The sequence below is a fragment of the Alligator mississippiensis genome, chromosome 3 (assembly GCF_030867095.1).
Source record: "Alligator mississippiensis isolate rAllMis1 chromosome 3, rAllMis1, whole genome shotgun sequence".
Taxonomy (NCBI): Eukaryota; Metazoa; Chordata; order Crocodylia; family Alligatoridae; genus Alligator; species Alligator mississippiensis.
In genome coordinates this window covers 211,474,993-211,498,058 of record NC_081826.1, presented here as the reverse complement: position 1 = coordinate 211,498,058, position 23,066 = coordinate 211,474,993, and the positions used below count along the sequence as shown (strand labels likewise).

Here is a 23,066-nt window from a genome sequence, read left to right as displayed (position 1 = left end):
GGTGGGGCAGATGGAGCATCCCATGGGAGTGTGCACATGGGGGGGGGGGGTGCGCTCAGCAGCAGACCCAGAAGTGGACCGGAAGTACTTTTGGTCCACTTCCAGGTTCGTCACCAAGCATGCAGGGGACCTCCCCACCCATGCTTCCATGGGATGCTCCATCTGCCCCACCATCTCAGCGTTCACAAACCACACTTGGTACCTCAGGGTACATAGAAAAAACATAAAATTGTGTCTATGGCAGAATCATTGAATCTCTCTGAATCTCTCCAGATTGATTCAGAGGCTTCTGATTTGATTCGGAGAGATTAAAGGGTCTCCTGATTCAATTCAGATTCAGAGATTCAGCTGCCAAATCAGGCCGACTTTCCTCCGAATCAAATCAGCAACTGAAGCTTCGCACATCCCTAACAAGTATCTTCAGCAGTCACATGAACAGTTAGAAAGACAGCATGTATCATGAACTATCACACCTTCATCTCATCTGGACGCCAAAGAGTGCTCCACAAACTTTCAGGAACATGTACTCTGAAAGGACAACTTACAGGTCCACATATTGGAGGCAGATGCATTTAGAATAGCATCCATAGATTTTATTGTATAAAGATAACCAACAAATCATGTTATTTCAAATTATCCCAGCCATGCAGGTCCCAACATAAGCCCACAAAAATCAACCTAGTGAATTAAAGTATCCTTTGAGGCTGAATAATAATTTCTGATTCAGCTGTCAATTGTTATATTAACTTTGTTAGTCCTGTTTGTCAGCCCTATTCTGAACAAGAGCAGCTGGAGGGATTTCTAGAGGTGAGCAGCATAAGTGTGATGAATGATGTGTACTCTTAAGCACATGGTCCCATCTCAGGATACATAGACTTGAGCCCAACATGTACAGTACCACATGCTTAAAGGAGCTGTGATTGAAAAGATATTTAAGATGAAAGACTTGTTTGTCTAGACGGCATTTTGTGAATTTGTCTGGATTGCCAGAGACATATGCTGTCTCCAAGGTTAATGGATATTGCAAAAGTGACTGTATGGCTATATTTGTAGATTTATGTATATCCATTTGTCATCTCAAATGCAGTAACCAGTGTATCACAAGCCTTGGCATCACTGATTAAGTCCTTGGATTAACCTTACTGTATTTTCTAAAAAGCTTTCATAAAATATAATGTTTTCATCAAAGTCTTAACTGCAGCGAGGGAGATAGAATACTTCTGGTTATAAGCATAGCATGATGTAAAAATATAGCTAAAAGATAACAGAAAAAAATAGCTCCTCAGAAGTTTTAGCATACAGGGTTCACCCAGGCATATACGTCACCCTTAGAAAACAGGAGACCTAATTCACTGAAGACTGCTTTGCAGTTCAACTAAAGAAATCAACTTTAAAGTTGCTGTGTAGGAGTGATATGAAAGGGCAACCATACTTACATATTTGATCTAAGGACTTCATTTAAAAACAAAAAAATCCCCAAATTCTGAGGTCAGCCAAGTCTTCCTCACCACCAGCTCATTGTACAGGAAGTCTATCTGGGTCCAAATGGATATATATAGGCAGAAGAAAGAGGGGAAGTGTGTACTGTCATTGCCTATCTCTGTACATAAATGATTTCATAGACATTAAGGCTGGAAGGGACCTCGGAAGATCATCGAGTCCAGCCCCCTGTCCCAGGGGCAGGAAGTCAGCTGGGGTCATAGGATCTCAGCAAGATAAACATCCACATTTCTCTTGAAGGCTTTCAAAGTAGGTGCTTGAACCACCTCCGGCAGTAGTATATTCCAGACCTTGGGGGCTCGGACAGTAATAGGGCTAACAAATAGGATCATGATGCGTGGATCTCAGTGACTGTTTAATGGGTGCTTTCAATTTCCTACAGAAATTTAGAAATACAGTATTAAAAAATATTAAGGGAGCACCTATGTATATTTGCCTCTCATTTCTAAGTCATTCCTTACTTGCTTGTGCAATATGCTGCTGTATACAAAACTATGCTTTCCAAATGTTGACAAGAAGAAACCTTTGAAAGGTATTTGCAGCCACAATGCCAACTGAAGAATGTACATGTAGATGTGCAGTTAAGGCTTTTTAGCATCTGTTCTTATGGGTGTTGTTCAAGTTCTGCAAAAATTAGGAACTAAAGTTTACTAACCCCAATAAATAAAGGAAAAATCTTTAAACAGATTACAAAGCTTCTTCAACTAAACAAATTATGCAGCTAATTTTTTTTACCCTTAAGTTATGGATAGATGCCATTCATATTGCAACACATATGTGCACGTCTAATGGATAAATAATATTGCTTGACAGAGGATTATCAGCAGCACCTATAGTCAAATTCAGTTAAATGTGTATACTAGTAATAGTTCCTTACTATGTGAACTTTGATATATTGATTTTGCATGTGTAACTAGACAAGCTGTTTGAAGACAAGGAGTAACACCTCTACAACAGATTTATAAATAATTACCAGCATCAAGGAAAGGCTTACATGCATTAATTATTCAATCAGAGCAGATATTAAGTGTCTGCTCCACCTTTCCAGGAACTACTATTTGCTCTTCACATAAAAACATCCATTTCTAGGCAGGGTTATGTAAATGCCAAGAACTATTAGGAAGAATAGAGATTTAAGGGAAAGTCTTTGATAAATTAATGGAGACAGTAAAATTCGAAATCATTTCCTCTCATTTTTTGCTTGCTGGAAAAAATACTTAGAGCAATCTGTTAAATAAAATGCATTGTACAATACGATGCGTAGGAGAAAAGAAAAAGTACAGATAATAAATATACCCCAACTGAAGAGATCCAGGGAATTAACCAGCAACAGACAACAAGGAAGCAGGTTTTTCCATCAGTTCTTTTTCCAGAAGAAAAAGAAGGATGGGTAGGAAACAATACACTGCAACCCTGCTGGCAGACTTTCCTCTATGTCCATCTATGGGAACACAGTTACAGGCCCAGGCCTATATGTCTCCATCTCAGAAGAGGACCCAAATAAGAGCAGCCACTTGTCCCAAAGACAGAAAGTTCATCGATACCACCTCCATGAGAAGGAGAAAAAGAGTAGTGGTGATCAGTCTCCATTGTGAAATGCTGACTCAGTCAATTATCCCAAGAGGTATGCTACCGGCCTAGAGTCAAAATCCAAAGACACCACACAAGAATTGTCAAGGCTCATCTGGCCCTTAGACCACAACCCTGCTCTGTTCACCTGTATGAGCGTTACTGATACTGCTAGTTACAACGCTGAGCATGTCATGAGCGACAATAAGTGGTGGTTTTAGATGCATCACACTAAGTTTGAAGCTTGTTAAGACTATACCTTGTATATAGCTTTCTTTATTCTTTCCAGTGCTTCTTCTTTGGTCTCTGACCATTTCCACACTGCATCATTGTGCATGAACTACCTTGATGATCTGCAGGCTTCTTGAAAAACAGATGGCTATCCTATCATCTAAGCATTTCCTTAAAGACTATCAGTTTCTCAAGGTAAAAACAGATACTGCATTTCTCCCAGGAGAAAGTCTTTTGTCCTGGGATCCTACATATGTATAAGCCCATTGTTCCACTTCAAGTACCTGTGAAATATGTAAAATAAAATAGGCTACCACTTTTTCCTGGGACAGTAGCATAGGTGACTGGTAGTGCTTCCAGCACTTGTTAAAGAGTTGCTGCTGTTTGATATCATGGTCCTGAATTACCGCTTCCTCAACATCTTCCTCTCTGGAAAAATAACGTAATCCACCACCATCTTGATACCTCCAAACCCCTGTAGACCCTGGTTCAAGTTACATTGGAACAATTCTGGGGCCAGACAAATGCCAACAGGGATTCATACTCCAATGAGACCAGCCAAAAGGCATGGCAAAGGCTGTTGGGTAGCTAGATGATTCATCTAGTTCAATACATCCATTACACCATAGTGAACACTTCTGTCCTGAATGCCATGTCCTTGGTTTCAATTATAAACAGTCTGTTAAGTAATTTCAGGTCAGTGAAGATCCTCAGCTTAGTTTGTTGATCCACTCAATGCTAGTTTTATTGGGTGTAATAATGTCTATTCTTTGTACATTTGCTAGTTCTTTCCTCAGTCAATGAAAGTGTATTTCATGGGTTTCATGGAAATTACAGTAGTGTATGGCTTCTTGAGCATCCATTTTCTTGAAACTCAATTAAAATGATGGACAGGGCCCATGGTAACTGTTATTCCTCCTTTCCCCATGTTGAAGATATTATAGCAGCATACTTCAATCAAATCTGGGGTTTACCATGTTCTGGCGCTGAGAAGTAGATATTGCTTCCGTGTTTCAACTGCTATAAACTCTAGGTGATAAAGTCTCTTGTTTCATGAGTTTCTTATTTACTTGTCTACTGGCCTCAGAATGGCTTTATTGTACTATATACCCACACTTGGTCACATTTCTCAAAAGTTGCACTTATCAGTACTTCTGGGATTACATTGCAGCTGGCTTCACAATCCAGATAGAATGTAATTGGTTGTTGAGCTGATAGCATAGTTACAAATTTGGCAATAGACTAGCTGGCAGCCTTCTTCTGTAATGTGTGTATTGGAAAGTCCTTGGAACTAGTAAAGTCACATTGCATATTATCCTCCTATTCACTGGAAGTCTCCAAATCCTAAGATACTGCTGATTTTTATTTTCCTAATGTGATTAAAATGTTAGGACAAAAAGTAGTTTCCTTTCCCCCATGCCTTGCCCTATTGTGCATAAGTTGAATATTTTTCTTTCTACCTTTTGCATTGCTTTCTACAATATACGCACTGGAACATCATGCAAGCATTCTCAGTCAGTCTGTCTCTCTCTTACTCCCTAGGTTCCTTTACCTAGACTCTATGTACTTGTTCTGCACTGTTCTGGCCATCATAACTTTTGTACTTTCCAGAACCATTTGTTTACGCTTGCTAGTTAGAGATATTTCTCTAAGGCTAAATCCATTTCTCTCAACAACCACTCCTGCAAACTGGAATTGTATGTCCTGTCCTTAATATCTCCAAAGCTCCAGGTGGATGCCAGAGTTCTCAGCTTTGTAACATTAAGTATGTGTTCTCACTTTTGCATCTTCATTTGAAGTAAAAAAAACAAACAAATAAACAAAAACAGTTTTCCTTTAGGGTTCACAGGAGTTATCAAGCACCTTTATTCAGCTGGTCAAAAATTTTTTGACATTATTCCTGCCAGTTGTTCCTCACTTTTTATCTTTGTCTAGCAAGATATTAAACAACCTTTGCTTTCATTTTTTATCCTTGCTCCCAAGAGTCAGTTGTTTCCATGTCACAAAAATCCAATGCGTTTCTTCATCATAGTCCTTCCATGTTACCTCTGGCCTGTGGTTTATGGTGCTGCTTTGTTTATTAATCATTCTCCCTTCCTTGCTCCAAGTCTTCCTAACTGATGCCACCCCATTTCATGTACTGTACACTGGGCACATATTATGCAATGACTCTATTTCTAAAGCTAAACCAGTTTTTTTTAATTAAGAGAATCATTTACAGAAATGCTGCAACTGCATACATGTCTTCTTGTATTCCAGACATGCTCTCAGAAGTCATGTGCTAAGTTCAGAAAAAACCCAAAGCTGAATCAATTCAATCTTCACAGGTTAGTCTAAACCAAATAGATTGAATGGATAAGCAAGTGAACAGACATTCCTTTTTGCTTCTGGAAATGTAGCCACATGCCTGAAATGGCCCAGGCCAGAAGCTGGGGGATGCTAGAGCACACCTCCCTGCTCAGCTGCAGCAGACAGCTTGGGCCAAGGCTAACCCACCCACCCTGCAAGGAGGTTTTGCAGGGGAGGTGAAAAGCATCCTAGGATGCTGGGGGACTGTGAGTCAACTTGAATCTGGAGTGGATCTAGGACAAGTTCAATAAACTGATTTAACCTAAGTCATTTAATCCTGACACTACATCCATCCAGGTTTATCTTAAACTGGTTTCAGCCATTTTGAAAGCAGTTTATGTGCACTGAACTTCTGCTGTGTTACAGATTTGTACTGGTTTTCAATCACTTATAACAGTTTGTGTGTAATTTCTGTCCCAAGCTATGGTGCCTGCTCCAAATTCTTTCCTCCTAGCTCCTTAGAGGGAAGTACCCAGACCTGGTGTGACTCATTACACTCCATGGAGAATTTCTTCAGAAGCTTCACAGGAAGATGGGACACACCCTAATTTCCTACTATTCAAGATGTGTGCCCAAGTTTTTTGGCTGAAACTCTGTGATAATATTAAGAAAGCAGCTAACATTGATGATAGCTGTAGAATGTATGAAATTATCAAATGAGCAACTGGTCTAGACAAAAAGAAAACAGCTTTTCTGAAAGACGTAAACAAAAATGTCATTACTGATAGTAGGGTATAAATTGGCCAATAAGGTGTCTAGAATTTTTTTGTCACAGGCAACTCATTGTCACACACATCAATAGTGTGCTTCAGGTCTACTCATGTCAGAAAAGCCATGTTGCCAATCTAGTGAATAATACATGTAGTACTGTACTGAATCTAAGATGGCTCCCATAAATTAAAGTTTTGGTCAATATTTCACCCCCTGCTAGGGATAGAAAATTAATACCAATAGTGAAACCAACATTTTATGAACTGAGGAAATCAATCATAACATTTCTGTTGTACTAGCCATATTGGATTCCAAGATGGCTGCCACAAATTTACAGTTTTGTTCCTTATTAGATACCCAACAAGGGTATCTAATAAGCTACCTCAACTCTGTCCTGTTTCAGATTACCTTGACATGAAAACATTTGATGGAGATTGCCAGCAACAGATCACCCTTAAGCAAATGTTACAATGGAGTCAATAGCACCACTGAGACCAACAAAGCACCAGAGGTATATCAAGATGCATCATATGCCTCAAAGTAGGTTCACAGTCAACAATTAGCTAAAGTACACCTGCTGGAATTGTTCAAATAAATGAAATGGTTCTTCAGGTGTAGGGAACTTGAGGGGGATGGGGGCAAGCAGGCTCAGAGGGTTCAGGGGGATTGGGAGGGAAGGTGGGGTCTACAGTGGGGTTGGTGGGTTCTGGGAGACTCATGGGAGCCACAGGTGGGGATGGGAGGAGTCTCTCTGGACCAGGGGCTATTTTTTAGCCTCCTGATTTCCCCTACCTTCATACAATCAATCCCTCTCCCCAGTGAACTACTCCTCCCACCCCATCCTGTCCATCTTTCTCCCACCCAAACTCACTTCCTCAGCTCCCACCATGGCAAACTTTGGTAAAACTGGCACTGGGAGCAACTTGTAGGACAGGGGTTTTGTGGGTGGGGGAAGTGCTGGCTAGTTCAAGAAAGGGAGGGGAGGGCAGGAGCAGGGGGCCTAAACATAGCCCAGTGCCAGAGAAAGGGAAAGGAAAGTGTAGCCCAAAGGCTGGGCCAGTGGATGGGCTGGGAACTGTACAGAAGTTCAAAATAGATTAGTCTAAAAGTGGCCAACCCAATTTAAATTAACCCTACCTGCAAGGTATATTTAACTTGGATTGGGTCAGCCATTTTGGACTGATCTAACTGTCCTGAACTTCTGTACAGTTCACAGTTAGATCAACTTAAGTAGTGTAATGTGTACACATGGCCACCCAATCTAACTAAGTTAGATTGGGTGGCCATTTTTAAGGTGATCTAACCTCCCCCTAACCACCTTGAATGTCTGTATGCATCCCTGAAGTGGGGGAATTACCCTCTTCCTGGGATCTTTTGAGCATATTTTAACAACTTCACAGCAGCAGAACATTGGCTACTGTGGTGCCCCTGCTGTACCCAAGGCAGTCTAGGGTTCTATGTCTTGCATTGTCAGTTTGACTGAATAGTTTCACGGAGAGGTAAGATAATGACTCTGTAGAGGATGGTTTGGGTAGGCATGTTTCTGCCACAGGCAGGAGGGATTAGACTAGATAACCTATGGAGGTCTTTTCCAGCCTTATTTCTCTATGATTTTTGGAGGGTAAAACAACAGATAACAGGATAGCAGATTCACCTTTCTAGTGAGCCACTGAGAAGGACATATTTTTGCATTTGTATTTAAGGCTTGATTTTGACCCTTAAAAGCTTTCTTTAGACAGCAAAGACTATCCTTTGAAACCTTCATAAGACAGGGGCAAATGGCAGTGACACAAATATTTTTTTTAAATGTATGATTTTTAGAATAATGTAATGATATTTGAGACCTGACTCATGATTTTTTTTTAACATGTAGGTTTGGCAAGATTGCAAATTGTGGGCCACACTGAATATAATGGGACTCAAATAAATAAATAAACACCCACATAATTCTTATAAAAAAAACTTAATAATAATAATAATCATCACCATCATCATCATTATAGGCAAATTCTGTTCTCTACATTCATTCATTAATACCTATGCTGATTTTACACTTATTAATATTAATTGACTTAAAAGGTGTTATTTCAGCTCTTTACTAATAAAACTGACTGCAGAATTATGCTGTAAGATAAACATCACGCCACCATTGTCTAGAAATAGGCCATTTAAAAGTTTTCCCCAAAAAACATTAGTTAAAATATTTAAACAAGGCAAGTTTTTAAAATGTTACATAATCATATGGGCTCATAGTCATGTCAGTCCTATAGTATGGTATTCAAAATGACCTCCTGGGTCAAGAACTCAAATGGTTTCCATCACAGTGCTTACAAAAAGTAGCCATTGATGAATGAAACCAAATGTGTTAATTGGGTTATTTTGAAACATTCACACAACAAACTAACAGCTACTCAAACCCTTATATTTTTTTCCTCCTCATATGTTTGTCATACAAATCCATAAGCATTTAATCTAGTAAGACTACATGTATTTTAACATGTACTATAGGACTAGGATGCTCTGTCTGATGATAGGTAAATACACATGCAATAAACCCAGCAATATATCCAGTCAGCATATTCTGGAGGCAGCACCACACAGTTTAAAAGAAAACAGCATTCAAATGATGCAGAATCATCTGCTGCCAAAGGTCAGCTTGAATGAGAAACAGAACAAGTTTGCTCAAGTAATTCCCTCTCATATGTATCATTAGAGCATAATCTTGACATCATCTTGAGGCTTTTTGACAGAGTAGGTCACATTGATACTTAAGGTTATAATTTTCCTAAGATGTGACTTGTAATTTTATAGCATATTCAACTCTTAGAACAATGTTTATGCACTGTTTTTTTAGCAGCTTATATATACCTAGATGTTAGCTCTTTTAACTTTTCGTATATATTTCTTTATAAGTATGATATTGCATCAAAGTGCTGGTTCCAAGACCAAGCAAGGATAGTAATGTCAAATTATTTGGGCTGAATACAGATGGTCAAAAATCCCGAGGTTGAATCGATTGAATCTTTGCAGGTTAGTCTAAGCTGCATAGATTGAACTGATGAGTGAATAGACATAAGTAAGTGCCATCCCCTGGGACGGGACACCATCCACCTCACACGCAAAGGTAAGTCTCTGTTCTCAGATAGGGTGGCTGATCTTCTAGATAGGGCTTTAAAGTGGGGGATGAGGAAACACTGACTGGAACTTACCTGGGGACCAACATACAAGAAAGCTCCATAGATAGGGACACTAGGAGAGCCGCTCTTGCAGGAACTGAGAGGATAGTTCTCCTTCAGCATAGCAAGAAGCTGAGGGTCTCAATAGGAGGACTCAGGTGCCTGTACACTAATGCCAGGAGCATGGCTGTGACAAAACACCGTTTTGGGAGTCTGTTGCTTTAAGGGCTGGAACAGGGAGCTGCCAGGTGGCCGATGAGGATGGCCATTTTAGGAACCAGCTCTGAAAGAGTAGAGAGCAGTGTGAGATCAGCCAGCAGGGAAGAAACATCTCCCTGCTGCACTCCAGCTCCAGGAACAACTTGGAGTTAAGGCTGAGGCTATGGGGAACAAGGAGGCCTCTTTGGTCCTGGAAATTAGGGCTGTGTGAAGCTTCAATAGCTGACTCAATTTGGAGGAGATTCAGCCTGATTTGAGGACTGAATCTCCAAATCCCAATCAAATGGAGAGACCAAGTAAAAGCTCTGAATTGATTCAAAGCATCCAAATAGATTCAGAAAAGCTTCAGAAAAAGATTCAACCAATTCAGAGATTCGGCTATAAACTAAACAGGCAGCTGAAAGCTGCCTCCAGCTGGTAAGTCTGTTGGGGGGGATTGGGGCTTGGACTGGGACAAGCGGCCCTGCCAGGGTGGGAGGGCACATTACTGGGGGGGCGTGGGGGGGGTGGAATGAGAGCGCAGTAGAGCTGGGAGCGGGGGCTCTGCCCTGCTACCACTTGCCCAGCTGAGGTGGGGGGTGTGGGATGCAGGCGCACCTTGCTCCAGGCAGAAGGAGACAAGCAGCAGCAGGGCATAGCCCCTGCTCCAGTGCTGCTATACCCACATCCCACTGGCAAGCAGTGCCAGGGCAGAGCCCTGGCCCCAAGCATTGATGTGGGTGAGGTAGCACTGGAAGCGGGGGCTATGCCCTGCTGCTGCCTGAAGTGAGCCACACCTGCATGCCCGTTCCACCCCCCCCACTATGCCGGCTTGGCAAGTGGCAGCAGGGCAGAGCCCCCATGGCTTCCCCCACCGGGGCAGAGGCAGGCACAGACAGAGAAGCAGTGGGAGAAGCCCCATGGCTGCACTGCCCTGCCCCATCCCCAGCATCCTGGCAATTAAAAAAAAAAAAAGTCCACACTCACCAGCTCTGGCAATGGTGATTGGGGCCTCTGAGTGATCGTGGCAGAACCCCCCCATGCAGCATGCAGCAGTGGGGGGCAGTACAAATTGCCCCCCTGCCTGGCAGCTGCCCCATGGTGTGAGTGCTGCACAGCTTGGCAGGGTGTTGTGCACTGCCTGAGAGTTGGGGTGGCTCCATCTGTCAAGCGGAGCTCCTAGTTTGAATCCCCAGTGCTCTGATAATTCCTCCAGCTCTTCCCAGGGGGGTGTGGCCCCTGGATCTGTGCATGGGGTTTCAGCAGGCTGCTGCTGCTGGCTGGAGAAATAGCCCAGAGCCACCACCATCACGAGCTGGCAGCAGTAGCAGCCTGCTGTCATCCCACATCATCCAGGGGCCTGCGCCCCGCAGGAAGAGCTGGGGGAAGTGATCAGAGAGCTGCAGAATTGAACCAGGGACTGTGGGAATGTTCAGGGACCTGAACATTCTTCCAGCTCCCAGTTCAATTCTCCAGCTCCCTGTTCAATTCACTGGGAGCTGTGGCAGCCAGAGACCAGCAGCACTCAGCCCCATCTCCCAGACAGCCCTGGAGAGCCAAGCCGAGCTGCACCTGTATCATGGGCATCCGCTGCAAGGGTGCCAAGCAGGGCAGGGGGGTGTAATCCCCACTGCCCCATGCTCTGCAGGCAGGCTCTGCCACGAGCACCCATAATCCCCAATCGCCACTCCTGCAGCCAGTGAGTGTGGGGCTACTTGTATTGCTTCTTGCATTGCTTTGCTCCCTTTTATGCACAATGGAATTGTCTCCTTCCGTGCCTGTAGGATTGCTCCCTTGAGGAACGACCACCCTTCCTGGATCCCCATTTCGCCAATGCTCTTGAGCTTTAACACCTCACTAACTAATCTCCTGAGCACACTGAAGTTAGCCTTTCTAAAGTCTAGCACTTCAGCCCTGCTGGTTAGTTTACCCACCTTTCGCCAGATAGTGAATTCAGTCAATCGATGGTCACTATCTCCTAGGTTACCTTTTACCTGCAGATCCCCCACCAGGTCATCCCCTGTAGCCAATACCAAATCCAACAAGGCGTTTCCTCTAGTGGGATCATAAACCTTCTGCATTAGGTGGAGGTCCTGTATGTAGATTAAGAACCTATGCGAGCTGTTAGATTTGGCTGACTGCTCCTCCCAGCAGATATCAAGGTAAGTTAGGTCATGACAAACATATCTCTCGACCGTATGGCCTCTGAGAGCTGTCTGGAGACTTCCAGGTCTAGCTGGTATGGCAGTCTATAGTAGAACCCCACTACCAAGTCCCTTTCCCCCCAACCTCCTTGTATCCTGACCCACAGTACCTTAGTTTGGCCTTCCTCTGATCCCATCTTGATTATAGAGGATGTATATTTTTTCCTTAACATAGAGAACAAGAACCCTTCCCTTTTCCCCACTCTATCCTGTCTGTACAACGTTTAGCCCTCAATGCCTACTGCCCAATCATGACTAGGGTCCCACCAGGTTTCAGTTAGTCTAACCAGGTCAAAGTTGTTGCTTGCAAGCAGGAGTGCAAGTTCCTCCTGCTTGTTCCCCATGCTCCTAGCATTAGTATAAAGATATTTAACGCCCCCAATGGATGCCCTTGGTACTCTCCTGTCCTGATATCTATTGGGCCCTTTAGTGCTTACCTGGGGTGGTCCAGTGCATTGCTTATGGCCCACTGATCCTAGATTCTCCTTACCCTCTGCTTCCCCATTCCCTGATGAACCTACTTTAAAGCCCTTTGGAGGAGATCAGCCAACCTGTAAGAGAACAGACTCTTACCTTTACAAGAGAAAGGATGACCATCTCATCCCAGGATGCCTCTCTCATGGAAGTGTGTAGAAGCTAAAACCCGCATGATGGCACCACCTCTGGAGATGTAGGTTGACTTTAGGTGTCCTGATCCTGATGATGACTGCTGACTAGAAGGATGGATGAGAAGACCGCCTGTGCCCCTGACTTCCTAAGCCTCGACCCCAGAGCCCTGTAGTCACTCATGACAGTCTGGACTACTCCTGGCCACATCATTCATGTCCACATGGATGAGGACCATGAAATAGTAAATCAGAGGGTCGGATGAGGTCAGGAATCCTCTCAGTGATGTCCTGGATCCTGGCTCCGGGTAGGCAGCAAACTTCCCATGTTGTGGGAAACTTCTTCACAGTTAGAGTATCCAGGCTATATCCAGACTGTGGAATAAGCTCCTGCCAGAGGTAGTGTAATCACCTATGCTGGAAATCTTCAAGAGCAGACTAGGCAGTCACTATGCTAGGGTCACATGACCCCAGCTGTCTTTCTTGCCTGGTGCAGGAGGCTGGACACAATGATCTTCCGAGGTCCCTTCCAACCTTACAATCTATGAATCTATGACATTCACTTTAGATTCCGGAAATGTAGCCACATGCATGCTGTGGCCCAGGCCAGAAATTGTGGGGTGCTAGAGCATGCCTTTCTGTTTGGCTAGAGCAGATAGTTTGGGTGAAGGCTAACCCACCCACTCCACAATGGGGTTTTGCAGGGGAGGTGCAAAACATACTGGGATTCTGGGGGACTGAGAGTTAACTTGAATCTGGAGGGGATCTGGGACAGAAGTTCAATAAACTGGTTTAAGCTAAATCAGTAAAGTCTGATACTACTTCCATCCAGATTTATCTTAAACCTGTTTTGGTCATTTTGAAAGTGGTTTATGCACACTGAACTTCTGTTGTGTTACATATTTGATCCAGTTTCTAATCACTTATACTGGTCTGTGTGTAATTTCTGTCCCTTTAAAAGGTCAGAATGCCAAGAAGATACATTTTACTCCAAGCTTCTGTCTATAATCATGAAAACTACTTACTTTTTCAAAACATGGAAGCCAAAATTGCATAACCATTTAATTCAAGGGCCTCTAGTTTTAAAAACCCCCCAAATACTGGAATGTGATAAAAATCAAAAGACTATAAGAACACTGAAACATGGCTAGTTCCCCTATTCTTTAATTCAACTAGCTTATGATAGGCTAAAATACAATTGCTTTGTCTTAACTAGAGTTTGAGACCAGTGTCTAGATCAAGGTGAGAAACACAATCTAATATCATGACCTAAGTGCTACTCTCAACAAAGCCTCAGGTGCTACAGACATGCATAAAGTTACAAAGCCATTACTGCTGACTTACGCTGTAAGCAGATCCTGTGAGTTCAAACAGATATTTAAGAAGCTGGCATGTCTGTTTGGGGCAGAAAGCAATAGGGAGTTAGGACTGTGAAAGTCCTTGGGGGAAAATCATGGAAATTATCAGGCTTGGTGGGAAATCTTAAACTGAGGTTTGTATTTTACTGCCAGCTTTGTCATGACAAAGCTAAGTCCCAAGAAGGTGTGATGCTTATACTACATGCAGTGTGCACACTCACTTTTCAGAGCGTGGTAGAAACTCCACTTGCTGACATACTATCAGAAATCTGTTTCCCCATAAGCACTTTACAGATGACAATTACCTATTTCTCATGTCTCTACACCACATTTGACCATTTTGTTGCACATGCGTATGCTTGTTTCTTGAAATCTTTCATTGAACATGTGTTTTCAAGTAGCAGGCTTTGAAGCAGGTGTCGCACAGTCTGAGGCTCTGTGCTGCAGTCACAGGTGGTTGAATCAATGGTATAGCCCCACTTCTTCATTAGTTCCTCGGAGCCTCCACCTTTGGTATGTAGGCAGTTGAGACATTGCCACCTTTGCCATGGTTCGTCAGCCCTGGGTAGTAAGATTTCGGCTGTTGGAATTTCTAACCTGTGTACAGGACCTCCACCTGACACAGGAGGTGCATGGTCCCACTAGGGGGAATGCCATACTGGATCTGGTATTGGCAACAGGGGATGACATGATAGGGGACCTCCAGATCGGTAGCCATTTGGGAGACAGTGATCACCTTATAATAGAATTCAACATAAGACGGCGAGTGGGTAAGGTAACTAGTAGGGTGAAAGTGCTAGACTTTAGGAAAGCTGATCTCAATGCACTCAGGCGATTAGTCAAAGAAGCACTGCAGAGTAGGAGTTTTGAAGGGATGGGAGCCCAAGAAGGGTGGCTGTGCCTAAAGGAAACGATCCTTCAGGCACAAAGCAAGACGATCCCCGAGCAAGGCAAAAAAGGGAAAGGGGCCAGGAGGCTTCCATGGCTGACCAGAGAAATCCAGGGCAGCCTAAGGGCCAAAAGGGGAGCACATAAAAAGTGGAAACAAGGTGAGATCACTAAAGATGAATATACCTCCTCTGCTCGTGCTTGTAGGGAGGCAGTTAGGCGGGCCAAAGCTACCATGGAGCTGAGGATGGCAACCCAAGTAAAAGACAACAAGGAATTGTTTTTTAGATATATTGGGAGTAAAAGGAAGGCCCAGGGAGGAATAGGACCCCTGCTAAATGGGCAGAAACAATTGGTGACGGACAGGGGGGACAAGGCTGAACTCCTCAACGAGTTCTTTGCCTCAGTGTTCCTAAGTGAGGGGCACGACAAGTCTCTCACTGGGGTTGTAGAGAGGCAGCAGAAAGGCGCCAGACTTCCATACGTAAATCCTGAGATGGTGCAGAGTCACTTGGAAGAACTGGATGCCTTTAAGTCGGCAGGCCCGGATGGGCTCCATCCGAGGGTGCTGAAGGCACTGGCTGACATCATTGCAGAGCCACTGGCGGGAATATTCGAACGCTCATGGCGCACAGGCCAAGTCCCGGAAGACTGGAAAAGGGCTAACGTGGTCCCCATTTTCAAAAAGGGGAGGAAGGAGGACCCAGGCAACTATAGGCCGGTCAGTCTCACCTCCATCCTTGGTAAAGTCTTTGAAAAAATTATCAAGGCTCACATTTGTGAGAGCCCGGCAGGGCAAATTATGCTGAGGGGAAACCAGCACGGGTTTGTGGCGGGCAGATCGTGCCTGACCAATCTAGTCTTTTTCTATGACCAGGTTACGAAACGCCTGGACACAGGAGGAGGGGTGGATGTCGTATACTTAGACTTCAGGAAGGCCTTCGATACGGTATCCCACCCCATACTGGTGAACAAGCTAAGAGGCTGTGACTTGGATGACTACACAGTCCGGTGGGTGGCGAATTGGCTAGAGGGTCGCACCCAAAGAGTCGTGGTGGATGGGTCGGTCTCGACCTGGAAGGGTGTGGGCAGTGGGGTCCCGCAGGGCTCGGTCCTTGGACCGATACTCTTTAGTGTCTTCATCAGTGACTTGGACGAGGGAGTCAAATGTACTCTGTCCAAGTTTGCAGATGACACAAAGCTATGGGGAGAAGTGGACATGCCGGAGGGCAGGGAACAGCTGCAGGCAGACCTGGATAGGTTGCACAAGTGGGCAGAAAACAACAGAATGCAGTTCAACAAGGAGAAATGCAAAGTGCTGCACCTAGGGAGGAAAAATGTCCAGCACACCTACAGCCTAGGGAATGACCCGCTGGGTGGCACAGAGGTGGAAAGGGATCTTGGAGTCCTAGTGGACTCCAAGATGAACATGAGCCGGCAGTGTGACGAAGCCATCAGAAAAGCCAATGGCACTTTATCGTGCATCAGCAGATGCATGACGAATAGGTCCAAGGAGGTGATACTTCCCCTCTATCGGGCACTGGTCAGACTGCAGTTGGAGTACTGCGTGCAATTCTGGGCGCCACACTTCAAGAAGGATGCGGATAACCTGGAGAGGGTCCAGAGAAGGGCAACTCGTATGGTCAAGGGCCTGCAGGCCAAGCCCTACGAGGAGAGACTAGAGAAACTGGATCTTTTCAGCCTCCGCAAGAGAAGGTTGAGAGGCGACCTTGTGGCTGCCTATAAGTTCATCACAGGGGCACAGAAGGGAATTGGTGAGTATTTATTCACCAAGGCGCCCCTGGGGGTTACAAGAAATAATGGCCACAAGCTAGCAGAGAGCAGATTTAGATTGGACATTAGGAAGAACTTCTTCACAATTCGAGTAGCCAAGGTCTGGAACGGGCTCCCAAGGGAGGTGGTGCTCTCCCCTACCCTGGGGGTCTTCAAGAGGAGGTTAGATGAGTATCTAGCTGGGGTCATCTAGACCCAGCACTCTTTCCTGCTCATGCAGGGGGTCGGACTCGATGATCTATTGAGGTCCCTTCCGACCCTAACATCTATGAATCTATGAATGTCTGTTTTTCCACTGTCAGATATTTTCTTCAGCCTCTTGTTCCACATCTGTAGTCATGTCTTCCTTGGGTGTGGCACTGAGAGGTTGGGTGGTGGTGAGGAAGCTCCTGCATGATTTCAGGCATTTGTGTACTATGGAATGGTCATACAGCACATGTCTCACATCTTCAGTTTGTCCCAATCATTTTATCTTGCTACCACGGCTCTTCTGATGTCAGACAGAGTGATGCTAGCCAGCAGGTCTACGCTGTTTAGGCTGTAGGCTACAGACATCCTGTAATGCATCAGCAGCTATCATTCAGAATGGAAGCAAGGTGCTTAGCATGTACAGATCTCTCCCGTACAGGGCATGCATACTCAGCAGAGGAGAAAATTGAGAGCCAGAGCCGTGGTTCAAATGACTGAAGGGCGAGCTTCCGATTTCGAGTTGGCGAGCTTATATAGAATGTTGTTCTGAGAGCTCACTTTTGCTTTTGTCTTCATGATGTGTTCTTTGTATGAGAGAGTTCAAATCAAGGGTGAGTCCAAGGTAAACTGGATTTGAACAGCGGGCTAACGGGGTCCCAAACTATGTAATGTTGAGCTGCCAGTTGGCTTCATGGTTTTTCAGCTGGAAGGCACATATTTGTGTTTTCTCTGGGTTGGAATGTAATTGGTTTTCAATAAAGTATGAGATGAGTGTCTCATTTAGGGATTTTTCAACATGGTTAAAGCCAGTGTTTTGGGCTGTTATGCACAGGTCATTTGCACAGATTTAATGTTTTGTTTCCAAAGCAATTGGTTGGTCATTCGTATAGATGCTGTATAGCTGTGGTACAAGTACACTTCCTCGGGGAAAGCCATTAATCTGTTACCTCCAGCTGCTTCACTTCCCATCCAGTTTGACAAAAAAATCTCTTTTGAAGAAGGATCCATATCAGTTGTGTAAGGTGTAGATCTTTTGTCATTTCCAGGGTCTTGTGGAAGAGTTGTTAGTGGTTAACGGTATCATTGGCAGCTGTCAGCTTGATAAATACAGCTCCGGTGATTTGGCCTTTCAAAACCATCCTCAATATGTTGTGTTAGATTGAGCATCTGGCTCGTTGATTTTCCAGGGTGAAAGCCACCCTGTTTAGGGATTAGATGTTTATCCACATATGAGGTAAGGCAGTTCAGTATCAGTCATTCATACAGCTTGCATGTGTGCCATAGCAGGGAGATATGTCTGAAGTTCTTTGGATCAAATAGATCTTTCCCTGGCTTTAGATGCTAATACCTGAGCATGTCACTATATCTTTGGAACTGTTTGACTGGCTGTGCCTGAGTTGTATAGGCAGAAGAGCCATTCTCAAGTCTGGGGTCCATATTGACCAACATGTTTGGTATGTTGTCAAGGCTGGCTGCTTTTCTAGTCTTCAGTGCATTAATACCAGCATTCAGAAGGGTCTTGTAAAACCCAGGTCTTTGGGGGACTTGAACCTTTCCAGTTTGAGTTTTTTTGTTCATTTTTGGTTTGGGGAATTTTTCCATTGAGACAAATCTGGTGAGCAGTTTGGTTAGCAGTGACACTACGATGTTGATCTACCTTTCATGGGTTGCCGCTTAGTTTACATGTTGTTGCCCATGCTTTTTTACTATTGTGTCATATCAGTTGACTCAAGCAAGGTCTGCCAGGATTTCCTGCGTTCTTCTGTGATGGCTAACACAAGTTCCTTCCCTGTAGCAATGGTGTTTACAGAAAAAGGGTCTAGTTCGTACTGTCACCTGTAGTCTCTGTGTAAACCAGTGGTTTGTGGAGTGAGACCTGAGATGACGAATCTAGCAGGTATGCATGATAAACAGGAACAGCAGACCTGTTTTTCACGTGTCCTGCAAATATTTTATAGCTCTCAGCTTTACATGCATACAGTAAATTCTGCAATAGCACCCTGTTGATCTAAAAGGAAACATTTTGCCACGACAGCAGTGGCAAGGAGATTCAAAGCACAACGTCTGTAGTCTTTGGAGTTACCAATGCTAAAAAACCCCAAATATGACCTCCCCTTGCAGTTCTGGCAGATTCCTGTACCACAGTGTGAATTCAGTTTCCATTTTTGTTGATCTCCTTTTGTACAGCTTTGTGTATTTTTTTCCACTTGGTGCAAAGGAGCATGCATACAGTTTCACTGAAGTCAGTGGAGCTGTGCAGACTTACTAAGGTTACAAGATAATTATGCATAATCTTTCCTAGGTTACTTTAAGCATGGCAGCAAATGGTTTTATAATTTTCACAGATAACAAAAATGCTAATTCAAACAATAACAATGGTGATAATTATAAAGAGGGGGAAAGTCTGTAACATTTTTACACACAGTGGCATGAGTCAGATTCCAATAACTACAAATAAAGCACTCATTGACATAAAATAGTTGCCAATACATTTTTCCCCCTAACCCACGTGACAGTTTAGTCACACTTCTATATTGAAGGCACTCAGATACAGCAGTGATGAGGGCAAAATGACAGAATTCAAATGGAAGAGAATAGATCCACATGCACTTATACCCATATGCACGCATTCATATCAAGAGTCTGAATTAAGACTGCACAAAGCTGCAGTAACATTGTGATGAATCAGGCTCTGATTGGATACAACATAGTAAAATCAATCAAGAAAATCCAGTCACAGCTGAAATCACAGGCTTGACCCAGAACTCAGCAGAATGTGCACCAAAATGGAATTTTAGCATTAGGTTCCCTGCTTACTGGGGTTAGCCTTATTGGCTAAGTATAGACAGTCAAAAATCACCAGGCTGAATCAATTCCATTTTTGCAGGTTAATCTAAACTGCACAGATTAATTTGAAACAGAAGTAAACATTTACCTTTGATTCAGGAAATGCAGCCACATGCCTATAGCAGCTCAGGCCAGAAGCTAGGGGGTGCTAGAGCACAGAGAACTGTGTGTTCTCTTCTTCGTCCTGCTGCCCCGTGAAGGTCTCTGGGACCTACAGTCCAGAATTACAACAGCAGGACTCTGCAGGGTTGTTCATCACTTCCTCTTCCTGCTTCCAGGGGCCTCTGGAATTTGTAGTCCACAGTTGCAGCCAGCAGTAAATTTAAGCAGAGGAAGGGGTGTTTAATCCCCCCTCCCTGGCTCCAGACCCCAACTGGAGTTTGCCTGGAGTAGCAGTGTCTGCCCCCTCCCCCCCAAAATAGACTGGGCTATATCCCCACTTGGGCTTGCCCCCCCCCACCCCCTTGTCAGCCAGCCCTCAGTGCCCCAGCCAGGGGCACAGACAGACAGTACAGCCCAGCCCAGAGCTGGATTCTGATTTAACTTGAACCAGGAAGCAGCCTGGGACAGAAGTTTCATAAATCAGTTTGACCCAAATCAGTTAAGTCTGATACTACATTCAACCAGGTTTATCTTAAACCAGTTACAGCCATTTTGAAACTGGTTTATGTGCACTGAACTTCTGTTCTGTTACTGGTTTAAATCAGTTTCTAATCATTTAAACTGGTTTACATGTAACTTCTGTCCTTAGCCTTTGACTTCAATATGATTCTGTCTATAGCTGAGACAGCCAAATCTTTTCAGGTAAATAACAATTAAAGAAACTTCTCCCTTTTACTTGTACTCTCACATTTTACTTCAAGTCTGTCCAGTGGATCTATTTTGTTCTTTGTCCCACTGCGTTTCATTTTAGTCACTCATAGTCTCAACAATAGGAATTTCAAATCTATTTACATTTCAAAAGATTTTTTATAACATACTTTTTTCTGACATAACATCCCTCTCAAGGGCCTGTTTATGCTTCCATTGAAGTAAATGGCAAAATTCCCATGGAAGCTCTCTGAGGCCTAAAGCATTGGTCTGATGTCATGTTCTTCTTATAAACTTTAATAATGGAAATATTTTGCACACCCTGAGTACAAACACAATATCCTGGTGATCTAAGCTTATCTTAATTTAGCTTTGAAACTGTTAAAAGGAAAACATCATCTCTATTCATTTTGGATCCCTTTCAACAATGTCAGTTTAAAATAATTCCATTACTTCTTTTTTTCCATTCACTGCTATGTGGGTGTCATTATGTCAACCTACACAAAGTATATTTATATTTAGTGTCTCAGATACAACTTTTGTAACTGTTGAGGCAACTCCTGCACTCCTAAAAGTGATATCCTCCTGTAGCCTGCTTTTCATGTGAACCATGGTGCTGGGCTAAGATGTTTCAGAGTTCATAGGGCATTGATATAGTGGGGTCAGTAGCCTAGTTAACCTCAGCAGAACCATCTCTCCATACTCTTTTGATAAGGGAGTGAGAATATACTATACTTTTTATTCTACTTGCTTTATTTTTTATCCTTCCAATACTGTTAGTCTTCCTAACCAATGTGTCCTCTTCTCTCTTTCAGCTGTCACCATCTACTACTGATATTGTTTGGGTTTCTCATCTCAGGTGTGCCCGACTCCAAGATTTTGGTTTTTATTCATCGGTAGATGGAAATATAATTTCCAATTTTGACCACTTAGATTAGGCTACAGTGTTATCTGTTACTGAATAGCAAATCCCATATGTAATTTTGCTGGCATGAGTTTTAACTCTTCATTAAGGTTAGGGACAGAAGTTATATATAAATTGGTTTAAAGTAATCAGAAACTGGTTTAAACCTGTAACAGAACAGAAGCTCAGTGCACATAAGACAGTTTCAAAATGGCTGAACCTGGTTTAAGATAAACTTGGTTGAAAGTAGTATCAGACTTAACCAATCAAACTGTTGAAACTGGTTAATGAAATTTCTGTCCCAGACCCCTTCTTGGTTCAAATTAAATCAGAGTCCCCCAGCATTCCAGCATGCTTTCCAGCCCTGGGTTGGTCTATGCTGTCTGCTCCAGCAGAGAAGGGTTGGAGGGAAAGGGAGGCAGGGACTGCCCCACCCAGGCAAACCCTGGCTGGGGTCTGGGCCCAAGGAGGGGGATTAAACTTCCCTTCCCCTGAGTACAGAGCTGTCCTACTTTGCTAAACACTTACTGCTGGCTGTGATTGAGGACTACAAATCCCAGAAGCACCTGGAAGAGGAAGTGATGAGCAACCCTGCAGCATTCTCCTGCTGTAATTTTGGACTGCAAATCCCAGAGACCTTGGGAGCAGCAGGAAGAGGAAGCAAACATACAGCCCATACTTCCTACATGCCAGAGAGCCATACTCTAGAGCCCCCACCTTCTGGCCTGAGCCACTGCAGGTATGTGGCTGCATTTCTGGAACCAGAAGTGAATGTCTCTCCAGTTGTTTCTCAGTTTAATCTCTGCAGTTTAGATTAACCTGCAAAGGCTGAATCAATTCAGCTTTGGGCTTCTTTACTGTCTGTACTTAGTTTAAGAGATGGTGGGCCTGATTCTCTGTTGACTTGCATTTCATGTTGCCATTTATAGTTGTCCAAAGTGACTGCAAAATGCCAGCACTGAAAAACATCCGTTACACATTTTTCAGGGAACTGTTCAGACAGTAGCATCAATTCTTCAGTGTTCATGAGCTCTTTGCTTGGTATAAAGTAGCTGTATTGACTTCAAAGGAGATTTGCCAGTTTATAACAGCTGAGGATTTAGCCCTATATTTCTACAGAGAAGTTTCACTGGTTTCCAGTGCAGAAAGATAGCTTCCCAAATGGCATATGTATGTAAAACTGACATTGAAAGCAACAAGCAGGCAGCTCTTCATCCTGGGAATTTTGCATGGATGCCAGAACACAGGGTATTTTTACTTAGAGTCTTCTTTCTGAATGCATGACCTAGCCATTAAACCAGTCTCCCTGCACTCTTGTTATCTAAAGGTATTTGCTGATTTTCCAGCACATTTCCAAGTTGGTAACTCTATCCATTATCCATATGCCAAGCATCAGTCTACAGCAGCTGGTTGGAAAATGGTTTAATCTTTTTCAGATGGCTTAAAAATCCATGGCTTATAACTATATAAAGGTACAGCCAAGGCAAGATGTCATAAAAAAGCTAACTTCAAGGCAAATAGGATGTCAGATGCCATCAAGGACTCCTCAAGTTTCCAGGACACACTCCAAGGAAATCCCTTGTTTGTTTGATGTCATTCCATACCCAGAGTATATTGGCACCAGCATAATGTATGTGAAATATGAACCATTTCCAAAGCTTCGCCTAAAAAGACGAGTGCTTCTCAAGCTAATGCAATGCAACACGTGTGATGATTTATAAATTAATCATGAA

General features: G+C 43.6%; 1 long non-coding RNA gene across 1 annotated transcript in view; it reads right to left on the bottom strand.

The window, feature by feature from the left end:
* Positions 1-225: 225 nt before the first annotated feature.
* LOC106738417 (uncharacterized) overlaps positions 226-23,066 on the bottom strand; it is a 38,549-nt gene continuing 15,708 nt past the window's right edge. The window contains exon 5 of the long non-coding RNA XR_001373624.3: positions 226-1,876. This is a non-coding gene — a long non-coding RNA (uncharacterized LOC106738417). The remainder of the gene's footprint in view (positions 1,877-23,066) is intronic.